Below are 13,053 nucleotides of genomic sequence, written 5' to 3'. Positions count from 1 at the left end.
AAGGAACTGTTTACTGAAAAATACAACATGCTTGAAGCCGGTGGGATATTTTCCCCCCTCTTTAAACGCGATTGGATAAGGATAACTTCTAAACTGTCCCGATCTTTGTTTCTCTTTTATTCCTCCCTCCCCCCGCCAAAAAAAAATCCTTCACTGGCCATAAATTAATTTTGATAAAAGAATGAAAGGACTTTTATGCACTTCCAATCAGCGCAGTTCGCTGCTCCTCGGGAGGAAGGGCTCTAGAGAGGCTCACGGTCTCCGGGCGAGAGAGCGCGGTCGTTCGGCCGTTTGTCGCTCTGCAGCTGAAGGTGGGTCGCCGGGATGTCTGAAAGGCAAGAGAGGGCCGGAGCTTCTGTGCTGCTGTCGCCAACGCGCCGCCAGGCGGAGCGACCTACTTGCCGTTCTCCGCTGCCTCTTCCCTGACCCGCATTGTGATAACGCCCTTTCGCTGGGACTGGGGGCAAAGAGGCTGGTTTGCTTCTTGCTCCCTTAGTCAATGGGTAGTTTTATCAAGTGGGCATTAACTTCAAAAGCACTCTGATTGTTAAAGTTAAATCGAAAACGTGCGAAACGCGTAGAAGTGTGTGCATATTCTGTGAGTGTGTACTCTTATATGTGGGTGGGTGGGTGGGAGAGAGAGCTAATAAAGGCCAAAGAAAACCAAAATATTTATTTCTTCCTTATTACAGTATGTGTGTTTGTGGGTGTATGGGTGTAGAGTCTGTGTCGGTGTGTGATTAAGTACACTCAACCAGCTCCAGAGGAAAAAAAATTGGAAATTATTTCATGCTTTAAAAACTTCTCTTTCCCATTTCTCCTGTATATGTATTTATACATCTATGAAATCGTTTAAAATATACCGGTCATTAAATAAAAGCAAGAAGCATTTCAGATTGGGTGACTGTTTGGGGAAATCTCTCTGCCATTTTAAAAAGAAAAATAAATCCCATTTTCTCTAATAGTTTTCTAAATAAAGAATGTCCTTGATGAAATTATACCAATGATCTCTTCCAGTGTAATTGCCCTGCTTCTTAATGTATAACCAAGGATTTTGAAATTAAGGGACATGCAACTCTTACGCTTTGTTCTTAAATATATTAGAAAGAAAATTCTCATTCTTTCTAATAATATATTTTAATAATATATTTAATACTTTATTTAACTCAATTTAGTCCAACTGGTAGATAAAAATAAATCTGATTTATAGACATATAGTAATTATATTAATTAACCATACCTATTAATATGCCTAAAAATAAGGCAACTTGTACATTAATCATGTTTCTTTTCCTTGTTGGTTTAGAAGTCAAACAAATGTATTTTCTTGGGATTTACTTCCAAATAAATGTATAAGAAATTGAAGGCTAAAGGAAATTCCATTTAGTGTAATGTATTTCTACATTGCTCTAGTAAACTTTTTTTAATGTAGCCATGACTTAAAGATTGGACTAAATAACAAAAAGCAAGCAATTTTGTTAAAAATCAGTGGTCACACAAATTCCCTCCACAGTTTCTCCATAGATAGCAAGTTGTATCATTAAATATTTGAACAAGGAACCTATCCTCCCAGGAAGCACAGCTATGACAAAAAATGAATAAGGATTTGGAACGATTTGTTAGAAGTCTGAAAATTATGTTGATTTATTGGCTATTTACAATTTTTGAAGTTTCTGATAATATCAGATTGTACTATCATGTTTTATTTTATTTTTATTTCAGTTTTCTTCTATTTCAGAATATTTCAGTTGGAGTTGAGTTACATGGGAAATGTTTGCATCTGGGCATATTTCCCCAGAAATAAGACTTACTTTCTAAGGAATTGCATGAATTATTATTATTTTTTTGGCTGAGGAATAAGCCTAAATGGGGGAAAATTTCCATAGAGATGAGGTATTTAGTCGGCTTTGGGGATGAGAGAGCACAGATAGATAAAGAATACAACATTTATTAAATCTACGTGGCTCAGGTGGATCACTTCCATCAGATGCACAACAAACTCGAGGTATTAGACCTGTTAATTTTGAGTGGCAAACGCTGCTCCTAGGATGAGGTCACCCGGAAAAGGACCAGAAATGTAAATAACCACCGAACTTTATTCATTAACGAGAGAAACGGAGATCCTGTGACACGCCCGAAAGCTGGATTCGTTACAGTTTATATACACCCGTCCAACATTCCCGTTTCAGTCCGTTTCCATTCCTCTCTTCGACGGTTGGGGGAGATTATGCCTGATCATAAAACAAGACTCCCATCTTTTAAGCTCCTCCAAACCCGTGGGGAAAGGAAGGGGCTGTTAACCCCGCGAGAGAAGCGACCGATTTTGATTGAGTGAATTGGAGTGACTCGCGTGTTAGAACGGCAGATAATCTCTGACCCGGTCGCCGCCTTTCACCGAGCCGGGACGTAAGAGAGAAGAAGCGTTGCAGGAGAACTACGACTGGAAACTACCCCGGAGGCAGAAAGGAACTGCTTAAGTCAGACCTGAAATAGTTGCCCAAGACGGCTATCTCCAGATCTAAGAAGGTTTAACCGCCCCTTCCTCGGGGAAGCTGTGAATTACCTTGCGGGACGGACAGAAGCTCGCAAGTTGCGTCCCCCGCAGGGCAAAGGGGAGGAAGGGTCCCCCCTCCCCAGGGAACGACGGCCGCGCTCTTCAGAAGCTCACCGGGAAGAAAGAAAGGGGGCCACCTTCACACCGACAGGCTGGCGAGGGAAAGGCAGGTGTGTGGAGCAATGTTCTGGTGTAATCTTCGGCCAGCAAACTTCTTCAAAACCAAACCGGTGGAATGGCCGTGCTAGCTGGGCATCGTGCAGGCTGCAGTCCAGCTTTCTGGAGGGCGCCAGGTTGCAGAAGGACGTCAAAGTAGCTGCCTCCTAAGCCTCCTCCTCCTCTGTGCCCGAGGAATGGCCAGAGTGACTTCGTAGATGAATGATGCCACCTACCGGCCAACCGATATGGTAAGCGCTTCAAAGGCTCTATTTAAAGCTGGCTGCATGTTCTCCGGTAGATCCCCGCGCTGACAGAAAGCCATTGCCCCCTTTTAGTCTCTAGCTCAGAGGTCTTCAAACTTGGCAATTTTAAGACTTGTGGACTTCAACTTTCAGAATTCTCCAGCGAGCTATGCTGGCTGGAGAATTCTGGGAATTGAAGTCCACAGCTCTTAAAGTTGCCAAGTTTGGGGACCCCTTTTCTCTAGCTGGTTGAGTTTATAAGGAATGCTTCCTCTTCAAGGTAGCCTAGGCTTCCCCGGGTCACTTTGCCCCATCAAGTGGGCTGTGTGTCTATTTGCAGACTCATTCTGCTCCCGCTTTGGATCCCAACTCTTGTCATCCCCCATCATTGTTACGAGTTAGCCTTGAAGCATGATTGAAGCATGATCGGGACCATCCTACTAGGTGCATTTTTAAAATGGACAAGCTCAGAGGAAGCTCGTTTCAGAAGAGTAGAGCCTTAGGACTGGTGAGGTGGTTGGAAAGGGCGTTTCAACCACAGGCATAGTTTTAGTAATGTATTTTGTTCTTCTGTTGGAGATGGTGGTATTATTCAAACGTTGAACTAGCCTTCGTTGCTGGGGACTTTGTCTTATGAAAGAGGTTGCCCCAAGCAACTCAAGATTAATTGTAATTGTCTTTTCTGCAAGGAGATATAATTTGTTGAGTCATCGTCTTGTAGATTCACAAGGAAGAGCTGTTCTTCATTGCTGTTGAAGTGCTATCCCCTAGAGATGCTGCATTGGGATCCTTGGAAAGGATCTGTATACAGATATTGCAAACAAGGGTTTTGGGACATTAACTTTAAAGCCCTAATAAGATGGCTTTATGGTCTCACATCCTTGAGTCAGCACAAAATGTTATTGGCCTGAAAATTTTATTGTCAGTGCTATTCTCTATTCTCCTCTGTTTCAGGTCATCATCATCACCTGATCTGCCTTCAACATATCTGATAGATTTTTAAAAAATAAAGTTGCTTTGGATACAATGGAATAAAAGAGGACTGTGTTAACTCTGGAATACAAAGGACATTCAGTCTGTCTCACTCATGTCTGGAGACAAGATTATGGCAAGTTCATCCCAGGAAAATGGTTGCTGCACTGATGTTTTCAGATGTAGAGAAAGCCTTTGATAATTTGAATTATTTTTGTTTACAGTTCTGAAATATACAAGCTATAAATTTATTAAAGGGGTAAGTTCAATTTATATTTCTCAGGGGAAAAAACAAATGACTGTTAATGGAGAACTAACAAAAGCTTGTATGATTTAAAAAGACAAGGATGTCCACTGTCTCCACTTTTGCTCATTTTAGAGAATAGAAACATTAATGGGAAAATTAAAGGATTTTGGTTTTAAGATTAATAATAATCAAAAGACAAGGATGATAACAAAAATATGAAAGTTGAAGACTAAATCCAATTAATGGGGAATGGTGATTTTAACTTTGAAAAAAAAGTAAAATGCTTGGGTATTACTATGATAAATATGAATTGTGTGTTATTTCAAAATAATTATATTAATATATGAAATAAAATTAAGGAGGACATATGGAGATGGGAGGAATTAAAATTATAAGTGTTGGGGAAAATCTTGGTTGTAAAAATGAATGTTTTGCCAAGAATGATGTTTTGTTTCAGATAGTACCTATTTTGACAACTGATATCCCATTCAAATTAGGGCAAAAAGACGTATTTCAATTTATAAGGCAACGAAAAAACTATGAGATAAATACAAAGCGTTAAGAGATTCAAAGGAAAGAGAAGAATTGGATTTACTGGATTTGAAATTGTATTCTGGTGCTTGTTGTTTGGTCTGGATGAAAGGATGAATGTTGCTGAGAAGCAAGAAATTTTGTAACATTAGAAGATCACGAGTGGCATAGATATTTATGGTACAATAAGGTTAGAATTAATGTAGACTTTAAAATCAGTTTTACATGTGCCACATTGAGAATATGGAGTGGATACAAACCTGAATCATGCTCAAAAACATGTTTATGGATCTCAACTCGATAAACAGACAAGGACAAATGGTTGAAGTACTGGGAATGATTGGAAAACCATCAAGGAGAATTTAAAATCAAATCAAAAGAGCAATTAACAGCAGAAGAATATAGTTTTCATTGGTTTTTCCATTTAGTTATCAGAAATATTCAAAATGGATAGAAATGACTATGGCACGGAGCAACGTAAGACAGAATGTGAAGTACAATTGTATTGATAATGAACGTGTAATTGTTAAAATGTATACACTTTCGTTGACATTTGAAGGAACCAAGGAAAAACAAGTTAAATAATATATGAAAAAGTGAACTAAGAATTTTGATTATAATATACAAATACTCAATGTGAAAATATGTGATTAAAAGGATGGAATGTCATGGGTTATGATCCCAAACAGATTTTTTTATAAAATGAAGTATTGTTGGTACATGATGCCAGATAAGTTATTTAGAATGTATAAAGATACTTTAAAAGTATGTTAGAAATTTGAACAAAAAGAAGGGACAATTTATTATGTTTGGTGAACATGTAAAAAAAAGCTTTAAATTGTTTTTTTAAAGATTAATATTTATTTGAAGTGAAAAATTTTCCTTTTAGAACTGTAGTAATGGATAAACAGTTAGAAAAAAGCCACAGAATATTATTTCAATGCACGATTACCATGGCAAAATTACTAATTACAAAGATAGAAAGATTCAACGCTAAGTACTACAGGGGAATTGTGAAATTAACAGATTCTGCTGAAATAGATAAATTGATTATATTTATTGGTGATTGGAAACTTCTAATAGATTAATGGAATAATGAACGTGATTTATGACTAGACCGGACAAATTATATTAAGAACAGTATAATGAAGGAACTTTAAAGAGAGAGGTTAAAAGATAATTATACCTACAATTGTTGTGAATTATTATTATGGTTAATCTTAAATTCAGTTCAGTCTGGAACTGGTAAAAATTTAACAGTTGAAGTGTTAACTAAGGACCTAAGAGCCATAAAGGTAACATCTGAGTATATAGGCAGTTTCGAGGATATAGGCAGTTCCAATGTGGTTCAAAATTTCCATGTATCTAGGCAGTCCACGGGCTTCTATTATTAGTAGTATAACCATTGGTTTCTTCCTCCATAATTGCTCAACTTCAATTTGCAGGTATTTTGCTACTTTTTCTGGATGTTTCTCCTCAATTTGTGCATCACCTGGTATTGCAATATCAATAATCAGACTTTTTTCTTTTCCACTATAGTGAGGTCAGGCATGTTTGGGCCAGATGTCTGTCTGTTTGGATCCAAAAGTCCCACAAGATCTTGGGCTGTTCATTTTCAAGAATTTGGTCAATTTGGTATTCCCAGTAATTTTTGCTGCATTCAAACCCAACTTCTGGCAAAGCTTCTGATGTATGGTTTTGGTAACTTAATCATGATGTTGTAGATAATCAGTCTGTGAGATTTTGCTACAACTACTAATAAGGTGATCTACTGTTTCATCTTTCTCGTTACATAAGCGGCATTTACTGTTGTTACTGACATGTTGAATTTTTGCTCTCATGGAATTGGTCTTGTTTTTGGGCAGCCAAAATGAAGCCTTCAGTTTCTAAGAGCTCAATTCAGCTTTTGTTTTTCTAAACAGTTTAAAATCATCTATGTAGAGCAAATGGGAAATTTCCAACCCTTTTTAGCCAATTCATAGCAACAATTTGTTTTGATTAAAATGCTCTTAGTGATGCCATCAAAAATACAAATAACAGAGGTGACAATGAATTGCCTTGGAAGATTCCTGGTTGGATTATTATTAGTGTATGGCATTGTTACATTGGTCAGGAGACCACAATACAATTGTACAATAGTAGTTTAGCTGCCTGTTTTCCAGCTATGTCAGCTGCACATTTGTATGCTTCCAAGGCGGCAAGCTGGTTTCACACCAGAAAGAAAGACAAGTGGCTCTCCTTCCCCCCTCCCCTCCCTCCCCGGAGTAGCCTTATAAACAAGCGCAATATCTGGGAAGGTTCAGAGGACAGGAATCTGCCTACCTGCACAGAACAACTTGTCTCCCAACTAAGTGGTACCTATTCATCTACTTACAGAGATGCTTTTGAACTGTTAGGTGGACAGAAGCTGATGGGCGTTCACCCTGACACAGTGCTAGGACCCAAATTGATGGAGCAGCAACCATCTTGAGTATCATTAAGCCATTGAGCCACTGTGCCTCTATTGCTATAAAGAATATCAGAAGCTATTTCTTCGTATTTTTTCTTACTTTTCTGTTTTTTAAAAAACTTTTTTCTTCCACTTCTTGCTTTCTTCTTGCTGTTTCCTTCCCCCCCCCCTAAATTTATATTAGTTTGTATTAATTTTCATCTTCTTTTTTAAAGGCTGCAATAAAAGTAATATTTTAAAAAAGAATTGTAATGATGGCTGATGATAATGATTTATGATAATAATGCAAAATATTTTCCAGGTTATTCGCAAGTTTGGAAACAGATTTTTTATTATTTATCCTTAAATGTGAACTCCAGGCAGCTCCTTGCAAAAAGAATCACCTTTAGGATTCTAGTAGTTTACCATAAATCTATACCCTCACTGGCTATAAGGGGGGGTGTCTAGAAATAAATTGACCTGAAATAAATATTCTGCCTCAATTTCAGAACCATTTTGAAGGGGTTCTCCAGATAGAGTTCTCTGCCTTAGCTGTACAAAATCAAAAGACATTGTGCAAATGGGAAGCTATTTACTGTGTTGCATTTTTTTTACCCAAATCCCAGTTTAAACCAATAGTCAAACAGTAAACAATGCTTTGAAGTGTTATTGATTTGTGATCATAGTGTGTTCTTAAGACAAAATGTATATGTAAGCAAGCATTTTTATCAAACTATTTACATACATCATCTTTCCACTTACTTTATTAAGAACTACACATAAATTATTTGTATATATTTGCTTCTATCTCTAGAAACATGTTGTAATATAACTCTTTGTGTAGGTGTGGGTCACCTATGGCCTAGTGCATAACAGGGCATGCGCAGCCATGCTGAACCACATAGGAAAAAACAAACTCAAAAGAACATAACATCCTGATAGTACTCCATAACATCCTGATAGTCCACTCTAGATGTGCCTTACCCAGACCCCCAATCTGGGTCGCCTCATCCCGAGAAGGCTCGTGTCTGTGTCTTTTCTCAACATTGGCTTCATGAGCGACCCACGGGTACTTCACATTTGGTAGCAGAGGATGGTTACAGAAACATAGCAGGCTTATTTTAAAAACTAAGAGACTTGTTTTTAATTTGTATATAACCTATACTTTGCATCACTTTTTTTCTTTCCAGGAAGTGCTGTCCTTTGGGTACCTTTTCTGCTTGACAATTGCTTCTAGCTTATTTAATTGAGCACCTTAAATATGGCTTTGGTTATGGTTGCTAATGTTTTCTGATATAGGGGTCCTGCAATGTTCATTCCCATTGAAATGATACTCCTTCTATCTTCTGGATTTTATCTCTTTTCCTGTGGGGGAGTGAATAGGACAGTCTATTTCAGAAGGTCAATTCCTTATTACTTTCTCTTATATATCAAGACTTCTATGGTGGGCAAATTAATTATTAAAAGTATTTTATAACTAAGAATGACTTTTATATAACATTGAGGCTTAACCCTAACATTCACTCTATTTCTATACTGTCCCAGTCTCACCCCGCCTATAGAAATCCACTTTGGTTAATCCTAGTTAATTCACCTGGCTGTCAGCAGCTTGCAGCATTTTGGTGCCAGCCCTATATTTATTTAAATTAATTGTGTACTCTTGCTGGACTTTTGTGCATTCACTATGTTGGCCTGAAATTAGTGTGTTAGTGTGATTCTGATTTTTCAGTAACTGATACAGGGGTGGGTTTCAACCGGTTCGCAGCGGGCCCTGCGAACCGGTTGGTCGGCGAACCCGGAAGTAAGTAACTTCTGGGAACGGCGAAGGGCCCGCCCGCCCGCCGTCCTTACCTGGTTTTGATGAGTTCTGCGCTTCCACGCATGCGCAGGACGCATACAGCGCCTGCGTGATCCTCCAGGAGCAGCTGGAGCATCGCGCAGACACTAGTACGCATGCGTGCACCGCGCGCGTGCACGAGGACGCTGCCGGCCCCGTTCCAACCGAACCGGTTGGAACGAGGTGAGAAACCCACCCCTGAACTGATAGTATAGAATGGTTGCAAACTTCTTCAGTTGGGTAGTGCTGAATGATGGGACAGCAATGTCACCATCACCACCAAAACCACCCACCCTTTTTCAGCATCCAGTGTGGCTCTTTGCAAAAGCCTCATCTGTAACATCGGAGCAAAATAATTCTCAGTCTTCAGTTCTCTAGCTGTTACTCCTCTTCTGGACAAAAAAATGAAAAGAAAACCTTAAGAGTGTTACCCTTAACTACCTCATCCACTGGAACATCTGGACTTAGAATGTATACTTGTGTTAGGCCAGCCACCATGACTTGTTCAGCAAATCATGGGTTAACATAATGCATTTGTTCAATCAGCCATGTTTATTATCTTTCTCTGTTGGTCTCTCACACACAAATACAATGTACGCCCAGTATGGGCATGCATAGTTCCAGATTGTATTAATTTCTCCTCTCTCAGTGCATCAGATAAAAAAAATGTTCTTTCTATTTGCCACTTCAGTTTAGCTTTTAAGTACTCATCCCTATTTAAATTGCATTCCTTCCATCTCAGTTGGTATTTCATTGGGCTTGGAAAAGCAAGGCTCAGGCCCAGCAAGGCTGTGACGCCATGTCATTTAAATGCTGGACAGACAATGTGCTTAGTGTAGGTCAGCTGGAAGGAATGACAGTGATTTTAGCCTTTGGGCATCCATTTCAGAATGGAAGAAATTGAAATCCTGCTGGTGGAAATAACTTGAGAGTGGTCATATCAGGGGAGTATTTGTAAGCTATAGAAATAGCATTGACTGGCCAACTACATTGCCAGGGCTACTGGATCTGGATTGTAAAAATCCAAACAGCCACTAGATGTTAGCAAAGAAAGATGGAAAATTCTAATATTCTGCTGCCATCCTGTGGTGGTTTAGTTTCGCAGCTTAGTCATAGGATGCCCCAGTAAGGTGCAGATAGCTTCACAATAGGCTCTAAAAATGCAGATCTTTTCCCCTCTACCTTTTGGCCTTAAATTGCACTTTTTTGTTTTTCCTTCACAGATTGAAATTGCACTACATATTGAAAGGCAACAATTCAACTGCCTTCTCTCATTGGTTTTATTCAGAATGTTCCCCAATTATTTTGAATCCTTAGCATTGCAAATAACTTAAAAGGGGCTCACAAATTCTGTAATCAGGCTTGCAAAGGGGGGGCACTGTCAAAATTTGCTAAGGGCTTTGTAACTCAGCTTGCCTCCATAAACCCACAATTGGCAACTGAAGTCTGAGAAATTTGTGATACACAAATTAGATTTTTCCGCGAAGCACGCATGAAGCAAACTGGTTGTTACTCTGGTTGAATCCCACCACTGATCAAGTTGCAAAGTCTGCTCTGCCATACTTGTATTAATGATGTCATACTTAAATATGGAAAGAACAGACTATGCATTGCAACATACATTTTGTCACTTTCTACCCTTATAGATAACTTTGGGGGATTAAATGTTATTGCAGCTTTGATTTTGTTTGTTTACTTTTGTTTGTTTTGTTTACTTTTTTGTTTACTTTTCTATTTGGGTTCTTATTGTAAATTACCATGTACTTCTGATCCCCCCCCCAAAAGTAAAATATCAGTTCCCACTGATTTCCCCCCAAAGTAAAATATGTCTGCAGATATAGGCAGTTGTCATGAGAAATAAAATGTTTATGTTGGTTGGGGCCCCACTGGGGGATTAGCAGTGGATGGAGCTGGTTGATCCAGTAACAATAGATTCCACCTCTCTGTATGCTGCCCTGCCCTCCCTACACCTAAAATTCTTAGATTTTAATCTTTGGTTTATTTTTGTTTTAATGTCGATGTATTTTTGATGACTATGTTGTATGTTTATTATACTTGTATGCCGCTCTATTCCCGAGGGACTCAGGGGGGCTAACAAACAAGTGGGGAAGGGGGAGATACCAAAAAACAAACAAAGACAAAGACAAGATACAAAAAACAGATTAAAAGCAACGCAACAATCACAACAATTCAAGTGGGGCTGGGAACTCATCAGCCCCAGGCCTGCCGGAACAGCCAGGTCTTGACGGCTTTGCGGAAAGCCTGAAGGTTGGTGAGGGTCCGAATCTCCACGGGGAGATCATTCCAGAGGGCCGGAGCAGCCACAGAGAAGGCCCTCCCCCGAGGGGTCGACAGTCAACATTGGCTAGCTGATGGTATTCGGAGGAGGCCTAATCTGTGGGATCTAATTGGTCGTAGGGAGGTAATTGGCAGGAGGCGGTCTCTCAAGTCGTGCAGTTATCTTATGGTAAGATGGGCAGCTAATACATTTTATTATTATTATTATCTTTTATTCATTAAACATGAAACTCAGTCAACTGAACATTTAAAAATGTATCACAAATATTTCCTGCTAGTTGATGGTTGATATGGGTTACTGCCATCATCCTAGGTATTAATCAAATGTACGATGTTCCGAGTAGCGTTTTTTTTTTTTGTAGCTCTGCTGATATTATTGTAGGAAGCTGCAATTTCTTGATGTATTTTATAAAATTCTTGGACATGGTACAAAGTGCCTCGATGACAAGTGGTATCACTGTTATATGCTTCATCCATAATCACATAGCTTCGATGGCCAATATTTCGTGATTTTTTCTAGTTCTTTTTCTTTCACTGGTGTCTCCTGGTACAGCAATATCAATAAATTGTATGCTTTGGTTTTCGACAACTGTGATATCTGCTGTGTTGTGTTCCAAATGATGATATGTCTGTATTTGAAAGATCTTCGCCTCGTTTTCAACTTTTCCCACTTATGTTCCCATGACTTTTCAGATACAAGAAAATCGTATTTTTTTCATAATGACCAGTGGGTTAATTTAGCTACTCGGTCATATCTATCTTTGTAATCAGTTGGTGCGATTTTGCTGCACTCACACATTAAAAGTGAGAGTTTCAACGTTGTCATTGCAAAGTTTGGTAGTTTGGATTGTCAGTGGATTTTTGTATCTTCACTTTCATGGCAATAACAACAACAATAATAAAAGTAAAGCATAAGCGTTCCATTACTTACGGTATTAAAAAAAACCAGTCATCATGCAACAGAGTTTTGACTCAGATGTACAAATAACTTGACTGGCCTAAAGTATTATATAGCCAGACTGGAGCAAAAGGGACTCCACTTGTTATACCAGTCGGACTTTAGATCAGCATGCAGAACAATGTTTTCTTGGCAATTTTAAGATTGTGAACAGACACATAGCATGTTGGCTGGGGAATCTTGGGAGTTGAAGTCCACCCATCTTCAAGTTACTAAGTTGGAAAAACACTAGTGTAGTAGAGCAATAGCTGATTGCACTCAATCTCACTCCACACAAAGCTTTTTATTTCTTTCCTAGTTTTTCAGCCAGTGCAGGATCTACTTTTTTTAACCCCGGATCAAAAAAATCAGAAGAGTAGTCTTCAAGGAAGGACCAGTCTTCTAGTTTCTAGCCTGGTGGTTTAACCACACTCAGTGACGGACTAAGGCTCACTGGTGCCCCAAGCATTGACAATCTTGGTGTCCCCCTCCTTTGTACATAGTGTACAAATCTTCATTGGTTTTTTTCTTTCTTTCTCAACTTTGTAGTGCCCTGAGCACGTGCTTAGTCTGCTTAATGGTGAATACTGGCTCTTGCCTTGCACGACGCTTATACCTCGGATCAAAACGAGACCCGCCTAACAGGATCAGCAACTGGAATTCTCGTTCCACCTGCAAGCACCCGATAATTCCCAGCCCACTGGCGGAAACGTAATGGGAGAGAAGATCGGGCTGCAGTCTCCCAACTCCGCCAGGATGCAGCGGCGAACAGGAATGGGAGCTGAGAAAAAGGATGGGGGGGATTGAGTTAGTACGCATGCGCAGCGTCCGGGTTGCCTCAGAGCGTC

At 39.3% G+C, this 13,053-nt stretch overlaps 1 long non-coding RNA gene across 1 annotated transcript; it reads left to right on the top strand.

Moving 5' to 3' along the window:
* Window positions 1-1,404: 1,404 nt before the first annotated feature.
* Window positions 1,405-5,401, top strand: LOC148045330 (uncharacterized). Its single transcript, XR_015696668.1, has 2 exons — window positions 1,405-2,961; window positions 3,910-5,401. It is a non-coding gene; the product is annotated as an uncharacterized LOC148045330 (long non-coding RNA).
* The last annotated feature ends 7,652 nt before the right edge of the window (window positions 5,402-13,053 follow it).

The sequence above is a fragment of the Thamnophis sirtalis genome, unplaced genomic scaffold, assembly GCF_051295495.1.
Source record: "Thamnophis sirtalis isolate CommonGarterSnake01/CBP01778 unplaced genomic scaffold, rThaSir2_p1.2 scaffold_5, whole genome shotgun sequence".
Lineage (NCBI taxonomy): Eukaryota > Metazoa > Chordata > Lepidosauria > Squamata > Natricidae > Thamnophis > Thamnophis sirtalis.
The sequence above is the reverse complement of the archived record's forward strand: the minus strand, read 5'-3'. Positions and strand labels throughout refer to the sequence as shown.